At 36.6% G+C, this 14750-nt stretch overlaps 1 protein-coding gene across 4 annotated transcripts in view; it reads left to right on the plus strand.

Moving 5' to 3' along the window:
- The first annotated feature begins 2146 nt into the window (after nt 1-2146).
- LOC133457426 (oxysterol-binding protein-related protein 2-like) overlaps nt 2147-14750 on the plus strand; it is a 28869-nt gene continuing 16265 nt past the window's right edge. The window contains exon 1 of one of the 4 annotated variants that reach the window (XM_061736693.1): nt 2147-2245. The gene's annotated coding sequence lies outside the window, so the exon portion shown is untranslated. Of the gene's footprint in view, nt 2246-5657; nt 5681-13316; nt 13433-14750 lie in introns of those variants that run through there. The other 3 variants (XM_061736696.1, XM_061736692.1, XM_061736694.1) reach the window with 3 other exon arrangements.

The raw sequence follows: 14750 nt of genomic DNA on the forward strand, positions 1-14750 counted from the left end.
TACTGTGGAAGCTGGTGAATCCAGTTTTAAAATGTTTTACCTCCATCTAGTGTCCACCGGAGTAACTTGCAGAGAGACCACGTTTTACAAACAATATAAAAGAAAACAACAGCAACAAACAAGGCAGAAAAGCGCTGCTTGTGTAATTGTATGATAAAGATTCAGCATTTGGTTTAATGTTGAGGGACTAATTGCCACAGAAAACAGATAAACCATGAAGTTTTCTGTTGTTTTTGATTGTTTTCATTTGATGTTGATGCTGCACATAAGAGTGAAGAGTGTGTCTTCTTTTTTGGGCACTTTCAAAAGTTAGTAGTTGAGTTTCATCAAGTTGCACTGCAACGTTTACCTTTTATGCTCAGTGGGAGACAATATTTTATTTTACAAATAATCACCACGAGCACGCTCTCATAGTTTGACCGGGGTTTTACTATGATGGCATGAGCATTTGTATGGACGGCACATGACTGAGTGTGTGCATGAGTGTCTATGTGTGTGTGTGATTGTGCACAAGCAGGTCTCTGTGTCCCTGCTGAGAGCCTGAATAGAAACCATTTTTTGTCCAATGTTCTCCGCCTGCTTCCCTCCTCCTCTCCAGCTTTCTCTAATCCCATTCTCTGTTGTCCTTTCTTTTCTCCTCATCACACCATCATGGTTGTTATGTAAATCAGGGAAAAAGGAACACACTGCCTGTCTGTCTGATGCTGACAACAGGAGAGCACTTTTGAGAATAATACTTTGTGTCTATACTCACCTTTGATCAAGTGCACTTATAAGAAAAGTGTTTTTGTGATGTTAAAATCTTTGTTGAATGTTTGTCATCCTTTTTTCTTATTCAGTGATGGGGATACTGATTGTTTATACTAAACAATCCAGCTACTCTGCTGTTTACTGCAAATAAGAAACTGGAACGCACTAAGTGCCTACATTTATCTCATGCCTGTGTTCCTGTTTTAGAAGACTGTTAGTTGTATCCAACCCATTAGTAACAGAAAAGCTTCAATACTGATGAAAGAAAGTTAAATCTGTGCTATGATGTCTCATTAGAAGCTGAATATGGCAACATTTCCTGCACTGAAGTTAAAAAGCTAAATAACTTCATGATAAGACTCCCACAGTAAAGCATGTAGATTAGATTTAGACATAAAGCTGCAAAAGGTTTTATATTTTTACGCTAATGCATCTCATTTTCACTTTGAGTATAATTTTGGTGACATGTTTTTCCCCCAATGAGAGCCATCAATACAAAAACCTCTTTACCTCTTACCTCTTTGTCGTACCTGCAGTCACCAATCCTTTATAAAATTCCATGGCCCTCAACTCTGGAACTGTTTAGATAGATCTCTTAAGTTAGCGTCATCCTTAAAAATGTTTAGGACCAGCTTGGTGGGGTATCTTTTATCTAGGCAAAATTAACAGGCTATTCTTACTGAAATGAAATTACCATTTCATGGATATTTTTGTTTGTGTGTTTATTGTGTTTTTCTTTGTTTCTTTTACCTTTTCTTTTTTCCTTTCTATTCTTTTCTATTGATTGATTTGTTTTGGTGATTTTGTATTGAGGGGGAGGATTTTGTATAAGCCCTTCGGGCTTCTTTTCTTCTCCTGCACAATTTATTTTGTCCTTGTATAATAAAATTACTGTGTTATCATTGTGCAAATAAATAAATAAAATACAAACATGTAAATTCCACTCATTCTCATTGTGTTCTTTTAATTATCTTAAACCTCCTGAGACCTGCCGTACACATGTGTGGACATCACACGTTTTTTTGTCTATATGTGTCATTATATTTAATTTCTTAACGGGGGCCCAAAGCAACAAGAAAAAAAAAACAGATATTACGAGGTTAAAAGATGACTGAAATCTAAATTTGAACCCCACACATGCACAAAAACATGATTTAAAAAATCATTGATAAAGGTAGAAGAAATCAAACACATACGTTGAATGGCTTTTTAATTATTTTTTACAAATGTGATGCTCATTATTTTATAGTGTGTTTATTTCTAAGATCCAAATCGCCATAAAAAAGTAACAATTTTAAGGAATTTCTTTTGCAATTTCTTATTGGTCAGAAGAGTTGGGCTGCTCGCACCTGATTGGCTGCTCGTCATGTCAATCATTATTCCACGCCCCGTTTGCCAGCGATTTCCGCCTCTGTGTCAGAACAAGGCAACACTGAATTCCTGCTCATCTCTCTCTGGATTTGCCCAAAACATTCACGCCGCGCACACAGCCGAGGTAAGATGGCAGATGATTGAGTGACCTGTCTATGGTCTTTCCCTTTTGTTTTCGGAGCTGTACACTTCCCTTTGCGTTCAGATAATGTAAGTAGCTGAGGTAGTAGCCACCGCCGGCTAAAGGCTGATTTATGGTTCCGCGTTAAATCGACGCACAGCCTACGCCGTAGAGTACGCCGTGAGGCTGATTTATGGTTCCGCGTTACACCAACGCAGAATGGTGCGCGTCGCCGCGTACCGTACGGCGAAGGCTCTGCGTCGATTTAACTTAGAACCATAATTCAGGTTTAACTGTGCACGATTGCTGTCAGCGAAAATAATAATAAGGATTAAAAAAAAAAGAAGAAGCCAATAAACCTTAAGTTAAAGTCCTAAAATCTGGAATGGGAACTGGGTGTGTGTTGTTACGAGCAAGTAGTTACCCGTGTACTTTGGTAACACTCTTGTTTTGTTTTTTTTATTTCAGATTTTTTCCTGTAGTTCAAACATTTGATATTTGGGATATGTTTAAAGTTTGTAGTTAAGATGTAACTGTGAATAAACTGGTGGATGAGCTGAGTGTTATGCCGCGTTCCATTCACCTCGGAAATCGGAACTGGGAACTGGGAAGGGCAGCCTTCTTGGAATGGTAACTCGGGGGTGGTGAAGCTTCTCCCACTTTCCCAGTAGGAAATCCCACTTCGAGTGGCGTTCCAGTTGAAAATTCCGACTGGGAACTAGGAAATTCCGACTTCCGAGGACAAATGGAACGCGGCATTATGTACAGTGTATTTACAGACGTGAGTCGTGATGGGGAGAAACCACGTGACCAGCTATGCGGGTGAATGTTGACCCGCAGCAGCAGCAGCTTCACTTTATCTCAAACATGGTTCAGATTAAACGCTGCTGTCACGTGTATCTTCCTCTCAAACACTGGGAATGTTCCCCCGCCTGTTTGACTTCTCTCTGCCTCCATCATCATTTACATCTGACTCACTGAAGTGTCTAAACAAAGCCTTGTCTCTCTTGGTTTACTGCAGGTCATTGACACTCAGGGTTGCAGTGACATAGAAGTGTTTTTTCTTTATCTCTCTTCACTGAGAAGTGTTATCCTCAGACTGAGTTGAGTGTTTTACCTTGAAATAATTTTTTCATTTCATTTATTCCATTCATGGTATATATTCTTAATAATGTTGTACAAAATTCCATGAAGTACACATTATCACCATGAAAGAAAAGGAGCAGGAAGAAGAAAACGTATGATACCTGCCCCTCTCTGTTAATACCATTACGTTGACTTACTGAACACCAATCTATCTATACACATATTTATAACAAGAAAACAAACAAAAATACCACTCTTCTATCTATTTTTTCTCTTTCTCCTTCTTCTTTTTTGAAGGCACTTATCTTTTCTTTCTTAAACATTTTCTTAAGCTGATACAAACTTGTGCAACTTTTCAGTTCCTTGCTTTGTCCATGCCATAATTTTACACCTGTAACAGAAATACACATTTGTTTTATGTTTAGCCTTGCAAAAGTAAGTTTGAAATCAAGTTTAAATCTGTTGTCCTCATCCTCCAATCTGAACAAATGTTGTAACTGTTCTGGTAACAATCTATTTTTTGCTTTAAACATTATTTTTAAAGTTTGAAGTTCAACTATATCCGCCATTTTCAACAAACCTGCCTCTAGTCTAGTTTAGTCTTATCTGTTGAACTTTTTTTTTTAATACATATATTTGAATTCAATCCCAGATCTTTGTGTTATTTTTTTTATTTGATTTTTATTCATTTATTTGCACATAAAAAAATAAACAACTGCCAAAAATTCAGACAAACAGTATGTAGAAAAGGAAACAACAAAAAAGAAATACAATGTAACAGAAAAAAAAAGTGCAGGAGGAACCAAAAAAACCCATAAGGGCTTGTCGAGTGGTCCTCCTATAACGAAACAAACAATATTTACAGAGATATGTAAAACATAGGACAACTAAGGAAAATAAACTAAATTACTAGAAAAACAGGAATCGGATGAGGATGTGCAGAGAAGTTCTGGAAATTAGTTGTTAAGCTTTGCTAAACTGGGTTAGCAAAAAAGTTGTGATTTGTTTTTTGAAATGATTTGTGCTCGAGCATTCTCTAATATTGAGTGGTAAGGTGTTCCAATAAAGAAGATCTCTGAACCTAACTGACAATTGAGAAAAAGGTGGGATGGAGATTGTTTGCAGACCTAGTATTAAAGTGATGAATTTGGGAATTGAATTGAAATAAAGAATGAAAACAGGTTGGAAGTAGGTTGTGGATGGATTGATCGACAAAAAGACAAATCTGAAAAACATTTACAGCAGAAAAAGGGGGAGAATACTTAGGCATTGGAACAATGGGGTGGATCTAGTAAGTCTATTGGAAAATGTAATCATTTTGATAAAACGTTTTTGCAGGATTAAGATACAGTTGAGGTTGCTCATGAAGGTTGTGTTGACACGATACTAAAGGTAGGCACTGGCAGATTTTACTGTTGAGTTTCACAAGACTGTTCTCTCTGGATTTACAGTTGCTATTATTTTGCTGTGCGTCTTCCTCCCCAAGGTGCTTTAATTGCCTCCGTTGTTAGTTGCTATGGGGATTGTCTCCATTTGAAAAGGGAAGCATCAGTCTGTTACCAGTCAACTGCCTTCCTCTTGCCAGAATGGTGCAAGCGAGTTGCATATAGTTTACTGAAACCCCTAGTTGTGCTTTTAATCACTTCAACAACACTTCAAGGGATTGCTCACTTGTGCAATATGTTTCTTCTTTTTTAAGTCTGAGGTTGGATTTAAGGGAACAGGAAGATAGTGTTGCAAGGCATGTCCTAAATGCCAGATTTCAACTTTGTAGATCGGGGTTGACTGGAGTTGCACCAGTGGCAGGACCAGCAATGTAAAAGTGGTACTTACATTTTTAGTATTTTAGTATTTTATCCAATTGTTTCATTGATCTTGAAGTTATTCTTTTTTTTTTGTCTAATTTATAGCCAACCATAAAAAGGCTTCAAGAAAAATTCAGATATGGATAATGTCAATTCAAGTGTGTTTTTTCTAACTGCTTGGGTCTGTTTTGTCCATTTTAAAGATAATAATGTATGTCTTGTTTACTTTTGCAAATGCAGTTTATCTTTCTTTTTGTGCAACCTTTATTTGCTGTGTGTTTTCATACAGAGATAAGGTGCAGACTGAGCTAATTGTAGTCTAAGCAACCATCCCAGCAACAGAGAGATGAGACCACATGTTTAATTTATGATAAATGGAAGTAGCCAATAGCAGTTCTGCTTCCATACTCAGCCATTGTGTTCTCTTTCTATGCTTGTATTGACTCATTGTCAGAGGAAGTGCATTTTAGTCTGCAAGGTCACGGTATAAGAAGAAGGCTGCATCATTATATTAATACACTCTGGGTACTAGACAGTATCGTAAAAGGTAATTAAATATTGATCTATTATTATTTTCCTTCTATGTGCATTGTATCATCACTTTACTGTATTGATTTCAACAAGTACTGCTGGTCTGAAATGTTGTCCTCAGCATAAAAGTACTGTAGAAAGTGAAAAATATATCTTTATTACATTAAATGTTTGTGTGGTGTAATATTTGATGTTTATCTGCAGTGTCTCTTTAGTTCTGCACTGTATCATTGAATGAAAAGTTAGTTGGTTTTTATCATTTAGAGCAATTCTTTTGCCAACTTCTTCAGAAAGTTTTAACAAAATGTTCTTGTCTTCGTTGCTGATGTTTACTGTTGTCTTTGTTAATTATTCTGTTTGGGCTGGCCCATTTACCATGTATGGAAGTAACTGGCAAAATTGGTTTGCTTTTTGTTATTTTTTTTGCATTTGTTTTCTGTCTGTTATAATGAAGACAGTGAGTCAGTAAGTCGGCAAGGCCTTAAATTAGGCCTTAAATTAAAATTTTCAAAATTGAGTACGGAAATTGCATTCATCTAATTCATGTAAGGGGGTTTCTTGCAATTTGAGGGGGATCATCATGTTTATTTGGCTAACATTGGAAGCAATAAATGCATGGTCAAAGTAAAGTTGTCGATCACCCTGTTTGCTGATAAAGATGAGTGTGTGTGTGTATGTACATGTGTGTACATGTAATGTTAATGATAGTAAGAAGCATACCCATCTGAGTGAGTCACATACCCGTATTGCTGCATACCTTGATTACTAAACCTGATTTTCTGCACATGTTTATGAACTAAGCAGTGTTGCCTTACTTGCTTAAAGGGTGGACACCTTTATAAGAAGTTTTCAGGTATGACACAGAGTTTCTAGGCTGAGTTTCTAGACTGACTATGAAAATAAAAGCCATCCTAGCAGGTTTTCCACTCTAGCAGGCTTTGCTGAAATGTGCTGACTTGTACTATGCTGTGTGTGAGTGAGAAAATGTGTGTTCAGCATCCTGATCCAGATTACACAATATTTTATTCCCAGGAGATCATTGCTGAGGTTAAATTGTGGTGCATACAGTTATACTCATCATATTCTTCAGTCTGAAGCTGAGATGGTAGCACCTATATACTTAAAACAAACAAACCAAACAAAAAATAATACATAAATATTTAAACCTCCCCTGAATTAACATGCCATTTTGTAGCATGTCATTATCTTTTCTGTCCTTTTAAATATTCATGTGTTGCTCAGTATTAACTAAAAGAGACTACAGGTGCCATCCTCATTATTTTCCCTCCTGAATGTAAGTAATTATCATTGTTCCTTATGGAGCGGTTTCATTCACAACTAAATAAATACTTAAATGAATAAAGATTCCATGGAATAAATAAATATGGCAATGCAATGAATACAAAATAAATTAATAAAATCTTTACTTATTTAAATTACAACTTATTTATTTTATCACAAATTATTTCATAATAGTATATTTATTTATTTTATGATACTTTTATTTCATAATGGTGAATTTATATATGTAATGGCACTTTTATTTCATAATTGTATATTTTTATTAGTGAGACTTATTTTCTAATGCCATGTTTACACTTTTATTTCATGGAATATTTATTCATGTAAGTATTTATTTATTTATTTATTTATTTATTTATTTATTTACTTATTACATTGTGAATGAATAGTGCTCCACAGTTCGTTTGGATTTGACTTTGATTTCCTGGTAGCAGTACGGACACCATCGGATAGACATAACCAATCAGAAGCATATCACATTAGCAGATTATCAACCAGACCAGTATCAACAAAAGATCCTAAATGTTCAGTGGGGTAGGTACGCCATTTAAGGACACTTGTCAATTCTTCTGTAAAATTGATTGATCCAAGCTGATATTAGCACTTCTGCAGCCATCTTTCCTGTTTTAGAATAGCTGCCCTTGAACGCTCCTGCATGAGCCATCATGTAAAGCCCGCCCCATAGCCTTTTGTTTTCTAAATTCTGTTATCATTAGCTGACATATTTGACATGAATTATTATTAAAAAGAAGAGTCAACAAAAATATATATCCACATTAATGTCACTGAGTAATAGATCTTTCTTTGCTGCTTAGAGCTGAGTGTTCAAATGTCATTGAACATTCAGAGTGGCCTTGTGAGGCCACGGAGAGGTATCTTGGTATTGTCTACAATGTATTCTAATGGTCTGTGCATTAGTGTTGTGTTGCACTCATAAGTACTATGGACATGATCATGGAGGGCGTGACTGAAATAATCATTCATTCTTTCACTAGTCATGAAAAATGATCAGGTGATAATCAGCTACCAGACAGTCGTCAGTTGTAGCTGTAGTATGGAGTACATATTAGGGATGGGCGGTATGGACTAAAAAATGTATCACAATAATTTCTGGCATTTATCCCGATAATGATAAAAATGACGATAAAAAAATACCAATTCAACTCCACCTTTGTAACTATAAATCTATCACCACATTCAGTCTTTGGAGCCCCCAAATCACTGCTCTAAAAGAATACTAAATGCTACTAAACTACACCAATTGAATTGATAAAAAACAATTAAATGAGTTACACCTGTACTGCAAAACTGTAATGACTCAGATCCGCCATGTTTGTTACACAAACGCGTATCAACGGGTTTCTTTCTTTCTTTCTTTCTTTCTTTCTTTCTTTCTTTCTTTCTTTCTTTCTTTCTTTCTTTCTTTCTTTCTTTCTTTCTTTCTTTCTTTCTTTCTTTCTTTCTTTCTTTCTTTCTTTCTTTCTTTCTTTCTTTCTTTCTTTCTTTCTTTCTTTCTTTCTTTCTTTCTTTCTTTCTTTCTTTCTTTCTTTCTTTCTTTCTTTCTTTCTTTCTTTCTTTCTTTCTTTCTTTCTTTCTTTCTTTAACGCAGAACCATAAATCAGCTTTACACAAAAACGTCATCAACGGGAATTTATCGTTTTTACCGCGAGATGACAAATTCTTACTGTGGGGAATTTTTTTGACGGTATATCGTGAACGGTAAAATATCACCCATTCCTAGTACATATAGTATTCTACTTTTGTATGTGTAGTATACGATTTTGAAAATGGCCTTAGACTTTTTTTTTTTTTTTGTTTCTTTTCAACGAAGATTATTATTATCACTTCAGGGTTAAAAGTGCATAGAGAAAAGATGAATATTTTTGTTACCTTTTATGACAAGAGTTTTTACAGCTGTTTTTCTTTCTTTTTTGTAAAAAAAAATAAATCATGCTTTTTTTTTTTTGTTTTAATGTCTCCGTAAAGCACTTTGAATCACCTCGTTGTTGAATTGTGCTATAGAAATAAACTTGCCTTGCCTAATATGTGATTTTAATCTGGCCGGGTCCTCAGATCAGAGTGGACATTGTTGACTGTACTGTAGCACTTCCTTCTTCTAAACTGTGGCTGGTGAATGTATTTGACAAGGTTAGTCTTGTGATTGAGTTTCAGTAAAATTGGATTTCATACTTGTGGTGGTACTCAAATAAAAAGTCATTTGTGGAATATTGACATTTAAACTTGCTTTGGGTCTTGTGATTCAAACTTCTGATTTCCTTTTTCTCACACAGAGATGGTGTGTCACAGCAGAGGTTAACTTCTAAATGAGCAAAGTGTGGATATTAACTGCAGCTGTTTGGTTTCCTGGCTTTGATGGAGACTTGTTCCAGTTTGTCAAGGTGTTTTTCCTTGGCTGTGGTAACAGATTGCTTTTGTGATGTCTTTCTTGCCTTAGTATAAAACCAAATGATTTGGGCATTCTGCACTCAATTACTTTAAATGCATTTGATAGGAAAGGCTCACTTACTAGTGTTATTCCAGTTCCCCAGCGACAACAGATGTGAATAACAAGCATCGAGTGGTGGCTTTGGACATGATTTTTGGCTTAGTTTATCTACAACTATGTCTACAGAAAGTACAACCCTGCAACGATCTCTTCTCCATGGCAACTCTGCTCTCTCTCCTCAGCTCCTGGTCGTTTTTAAAAAATGTTTTTGTGGCCAAATTAAAGGAGTGGCGGCACCAGAGCAAATTGCTGCTCCGTTTGAACTCTCTCTAACACAGTGGCCGGTCTGTGCTTCATACTGTCTCTTTCTCTAAGTCTGCACTCACATCCTGCCTAATTCTCACAGATTGTGCAAGAAAACTTATTCTCACAGCTCATCGTAAGTCACATCTGTAACTCACTTATATTTAGCTTTAAAGCATGTTTTTGGGCTTGAACCTAATGCAGCAACACTGTTTTGGGATTTTTGGCAGCAAATGTAATGTCATTTCATAGATTTTTTTTCAACATGCATTAGGCTTTTTTTTTTTTTTTTTTTCTGAAAAGATTAAGGAAGTTATGTGTTTGCATCTGTAGATTTTTGACGGATTGCATTAGCATCAACGAGATCACAGCTAATGGAGCCCAGAAGTGTCCTTTCTTCTGCAGCCCAAATAAAGTTGTTTATTTGTGCTGCATAAGTACGTAACTCCTCTGTGACCACCAGGATCACATCCACGGTCTGCCAATGCTGCTGGTTTACAACTGCCTTTCCTGTTTCCCAGTGTGCCTTGCAGATGTCCTTCTTTATTGAGATGCATGCTAATGACATGTTTAACTGTGACATGAATGTGATCTTTATGACATGTAACACAAAACATTTTGCGGCTGCTAGTTTTTTAGTTACTTTTGCAGACAAATTAGTGCCGCCCCAGAGCATACAAGTAAACAAGTCCAGGGGGGAAAAAAAGACTGGAACTCACCGGATTAGATTATTAAATACATAAACGAGGACACAATATTTTGTGTTTGGATGATTATTTTCTCTTCTTTTTTTCATAATTTGTATGTTTGACTCTTCAGCAGTCAGTCTTTTATTATTATTATTTATCTTTTTCCTTTTATTATTTTTCTTGTGCTTTCCAAGAGACTTGTTTTCCTGTCTATTGTGTATGTAGAGGAGGAAGATCAGGTGACTGAGGTTATTTGGGATAAGCTATTGTTCCATATATGGGAGCGAGAGGTTGTGATGTGTGCATGGTGCCATGTCTGTCATGGTTATGTAACTATTCAGCAGAGCCTGGGACAGTGTAGTGATATGATCTGAGATGCTCTTGCAGCCAATCACAGTGTGTGTGTGCGTGTGCGCCTAGTTTTCTGCACACAGCAATGGAATTCAAAGGAGAGTTCAGCATTACTAAGGTAGTTCAGAGCAAAACAAGTTTGGGCTTATTATGAAAACTGGAAAAGGGATTTAAAACGGAAATTATTAACATTGTTATGCGGCAATTCTTTTTCTCGTAGGTGCTGCAGTGAAATGCAAGGTAACCTCACAAATAGTAAATAAGTAGTGTACTTATTTAACTTAACCTATTAAGAGGTGAGGCTTTTAGGTCTGCAGGATATGACCTCAAATCAATAACACGATAAATTGGGCAGTTTTACTTCGATAACGATAAATACACAATGAAAATTCTAGTTTCTGATTGGCTGATAGGTCGGTAACTCCAGACAGCTGCTCTGAGCTGAGAGCTCAGGGCAAAGCAGCGTAGTCTACCTTTGACTGGTTTGTAAGATGGGCTGTTAGAGCTACTGTGTGGTGAAGTTAATTTCTCAGTTTGAGAAATGGCGTGTGTGGTGTGAAAACGTGTGAACTTGTTGAAATGCTCGATACTTGAGAGCCCTATTATTTTGTCTGTGAATATGTCGGCCTCTTCCTCGTTTGAACCATCAGCCATTTTCTTGGGTTTCCCTCGTCGTTCAGACTGGATGGATGTATGGGTGGAGTCACGTGATTACACACACGTCTCAAAGAGGAATTAAAGTTTTTTATCAAACACTAAATTAACCAACATTTGAAAATTGATGTCAGTCATCCCAGTGAATGTGGTTAAAGGTAAATGTTCAGTTTATCGCTCAGACCTAATAAGTAGTGTACTTACTTGACTTTACTTATTAAGAGCTGAAATTTTGTTTTGCTTAAGAAAAAAAAACACTTCTAAAACTGTGTTTCTTGGAAAACTTAAAGCTGTCCCCCAAAAAAGGAAAACCTTCTATTTCTTAGCATCTGAGGGAGACGCAATCATTACTTATTTTGCTGTTATGTCTGTTAATATTTTTAAATATTTGTCGTAGTTCACCTGTTTTGAAAATGTTGTGTACATTTCTCAAGGCTTGGAAGGTAAAAGCAAACGTTGGATCGAGTCCGGATGGATTAATAATGAAATTGCAGGAACTGAGAGTTTATCTAATATTGATTCAGAGTTACTCTTTCAAGATGTAATCATAATGAGGCACAGGACTGTATAATTATCATTGAACGTCCTCACACAAATGTGTAATTGACTGTCTCTGTCACCTTGACTTTCCCACTTGGCTCCATCATCTTTTTACCCTCAAAGTGGGCATTTGTACAGCTGGGCAGATGTTCCTGCTGCACAGTTAGTCTTGTTTTGAGTGGATCCTCAAGTTCAACTTCAGGAGGGTTGTAAACAAAGATACTTATTTGAAGTATATTGTATAAGTATTTGTTGCTTGCACCCCTAGCTTTTGAGATGTTGGTCCATTCAGACCAAAAGCCGGTTATATTTGCTCATCTCCTGTATGACTGAGTCAGCACAGGGTGTTTTTGTTTTGACTGGCTCTTTCAGGGCATTATCATTGTTGATTCAATGCCCAACGTTTTTAGTCGTATCTGGATGATACTGTGTAGGATACTTTAGAAACACTTTCCTACTTCTCTGCGGAGGAGGAAAGGGGGAAAAAATGGAAAAAGAAATCTGTCGGGCATAATTAAACCAAAAACAAACCTTTTTTCTTTTGTCAAGAGACAATAAAAATAATCTGATAGAGGTTCTTAGTATTATGCAATACTAAATTTTCAGAATATATAACTCATTTTGATATCGAATCATTTAATAAAAATTAGGGCACAAACAAAAGAAAAAAATTACATTTTCCTTATTCTTGTTAAAATAATGTCAAAGTGAAAAAGGTTTTAAATAGTTTGTCTGAAGCTATTAGTCAGTATGAAAACATTATTTATTCAACCAGTAATGTGCAAGGTCAGGTTGCCAGGCACGAAGGGTAAAAAGTTAAAAGCATGGCGTCTTCCGAGTCTGAAACATTAACAGATTACCGGTAGAACATTGAGTACTGATGCACAAAACTATGTGTGCTGAGGTTTATCACAGCTTTAGATTTGAACGTGATCTATCCACATGCCAAGGGCAGTTTTTTTGTTTTACTCTCATACTTCTGACACTTTAACTGGCTTAGTTTTGTTATTTCCTTCAAACTGAGTTTGGTGTTTTTCTTCTGCCAGATCACTTTAACCGCTGGGAATGCCCTGGTTGATGTGATCGGGAGGCTACAGGAAATCAGCCTTTGTTGTGAAGATCTCTTGGTTAGATATCTCTTGGAAAGCAGTCAACTCCCTTTTTGTAATCTCTTTTTTTGAAAACTGGTTGGTAAAAATTCTTTGAGTATAAGAAATGTCTAAGGCCCACAAGCAGAAAGATGCACAGATGGACATTGAGTTAGCCGTTGGTAAGTTTGAATAGCAGCTTGTTATCCGCCCCGTCTTTCTTATCGATCATGGATGCCAAGACCAAAGGTCATTTGTGTGCTGAAGGCGTTACCAATTTGTAGCAAAGCTGAAACCCATGAGTGCTCTAAAACAAAGGCAGGATAAGAAGCCATCGCTGTTTTTACCGGCTGAATTCAATAAGTGCTGTTTTCCAGATTTAATTGCAGGTACAGGTATGTGAAATGTTTTTTTTTCTCATTACTTAATTCAAATGGTTTCTTCTTTCTACAAATTACTGTGTCATTAAAAGACTTGTATAGATATTGATGTCAAGCTGAGGACTTTGCATTCATTTGAATCAGGTGTGTTACAGCAGGGAAACAGCTAAAACATGCAGGACCGGTGCTAGAATGTACTACTCCCCGTCCCAACTTTGTTCAGATCTGATGTCTTGTCTGGACAACTTTGTCCCCAACAACTGATTAAATGACAACATGCCTGTGTCGATCAGTTTCGCAAAGCCCAAGTTGATTTCCAAAAGATTTAGTTTGAAAGGAGCAGACGAGAAGAATTCGCACCGCCTATCAATATCTTTTTTTTTGTCTTAATCATTTAAAACACCAATTTTCCTTAATAAATGTAAGTATGGTGTCTCAGCTTTATTTTTAGGCTCTGTTTCACATAAGACGCTGCTAGCTTATACATGTCAAATGCAGACCAGTTCGACGGTAACGTTTAGAGCTCATGTGTAAATTACAATCAAGTAGAAGAAGAACTGGTTTTAGCTTTTTGTGTTAGAGAAAAGACCCTTGGTTGTGGGACGGTGTCTAAGCAACAGTTAAGCACCTGATCCAAACACTGAGTCAGCATGTGAGTCAACTTTTGTTGTGTTTGCCATGTCGGATCTGTCATTGTATGAACATTTTCTCCGCCAAGTGGCTTCCTTGTTGTGGGATCAGGCGTGTAAGCTGTATTAATGAGTTAAGCAAGAAGGCAAAGTACTTATCACCTTTTAAAGAGTTTCTGATACCATGTCTTCCTTTCCAATACCAATTCTGTTATCTGGGTTTTGGGTCAAAGTCAGTACCAATGATTTGATACCACTTATTTTAGCAAAAGTGTTCCATTCTCATCCCAAACTCAACACATTCATCTCCGACATGGCGTTATTTTTATTTTTGCTTTTGTTGTTTCACAAAACAACACGAACACTTGATGTAGATGTTCCATTTTTGCAGCAGTCCCTTGACTACGTGAGCTGTGGACTTGCTTGTATTTGACCCATGGAGCTAATTTGTGCTTTTTAAATTTGAAGACATGGAGGCTGATTGCCTGTACCTCTTCAACATTATGTGAAATATGTTCAGTCAGTCTCAGAGTCTAGGAAGAGAGTTTCAGAGATGCATTTCTGACTTAGCCAACTGTACCGAATGTTCAAATAAAGGAGAAATCTAACATTTTCGATGGCCCACAGGCGCTGGTCATCCACGATAACAAATCCCACGATTTTGCCAGTTATAGCGCTGGATTTATTTGGTGAATTACTCTCAT

Source organism: Cololabis saira, chromosome 12 (genome assembly GCF_033807715.1).
Source record: "Cololabis saira isolate AMF1-May2022 chromosome 12, fColSai1.1, whole genome shotgun sequence".
NCBI classification, from domain to species: Eukaryota; Metazoa; Chordata; class Actinopteri; order Beloniformes; family Belonidae; genus Cololabis; species Cololabis saira.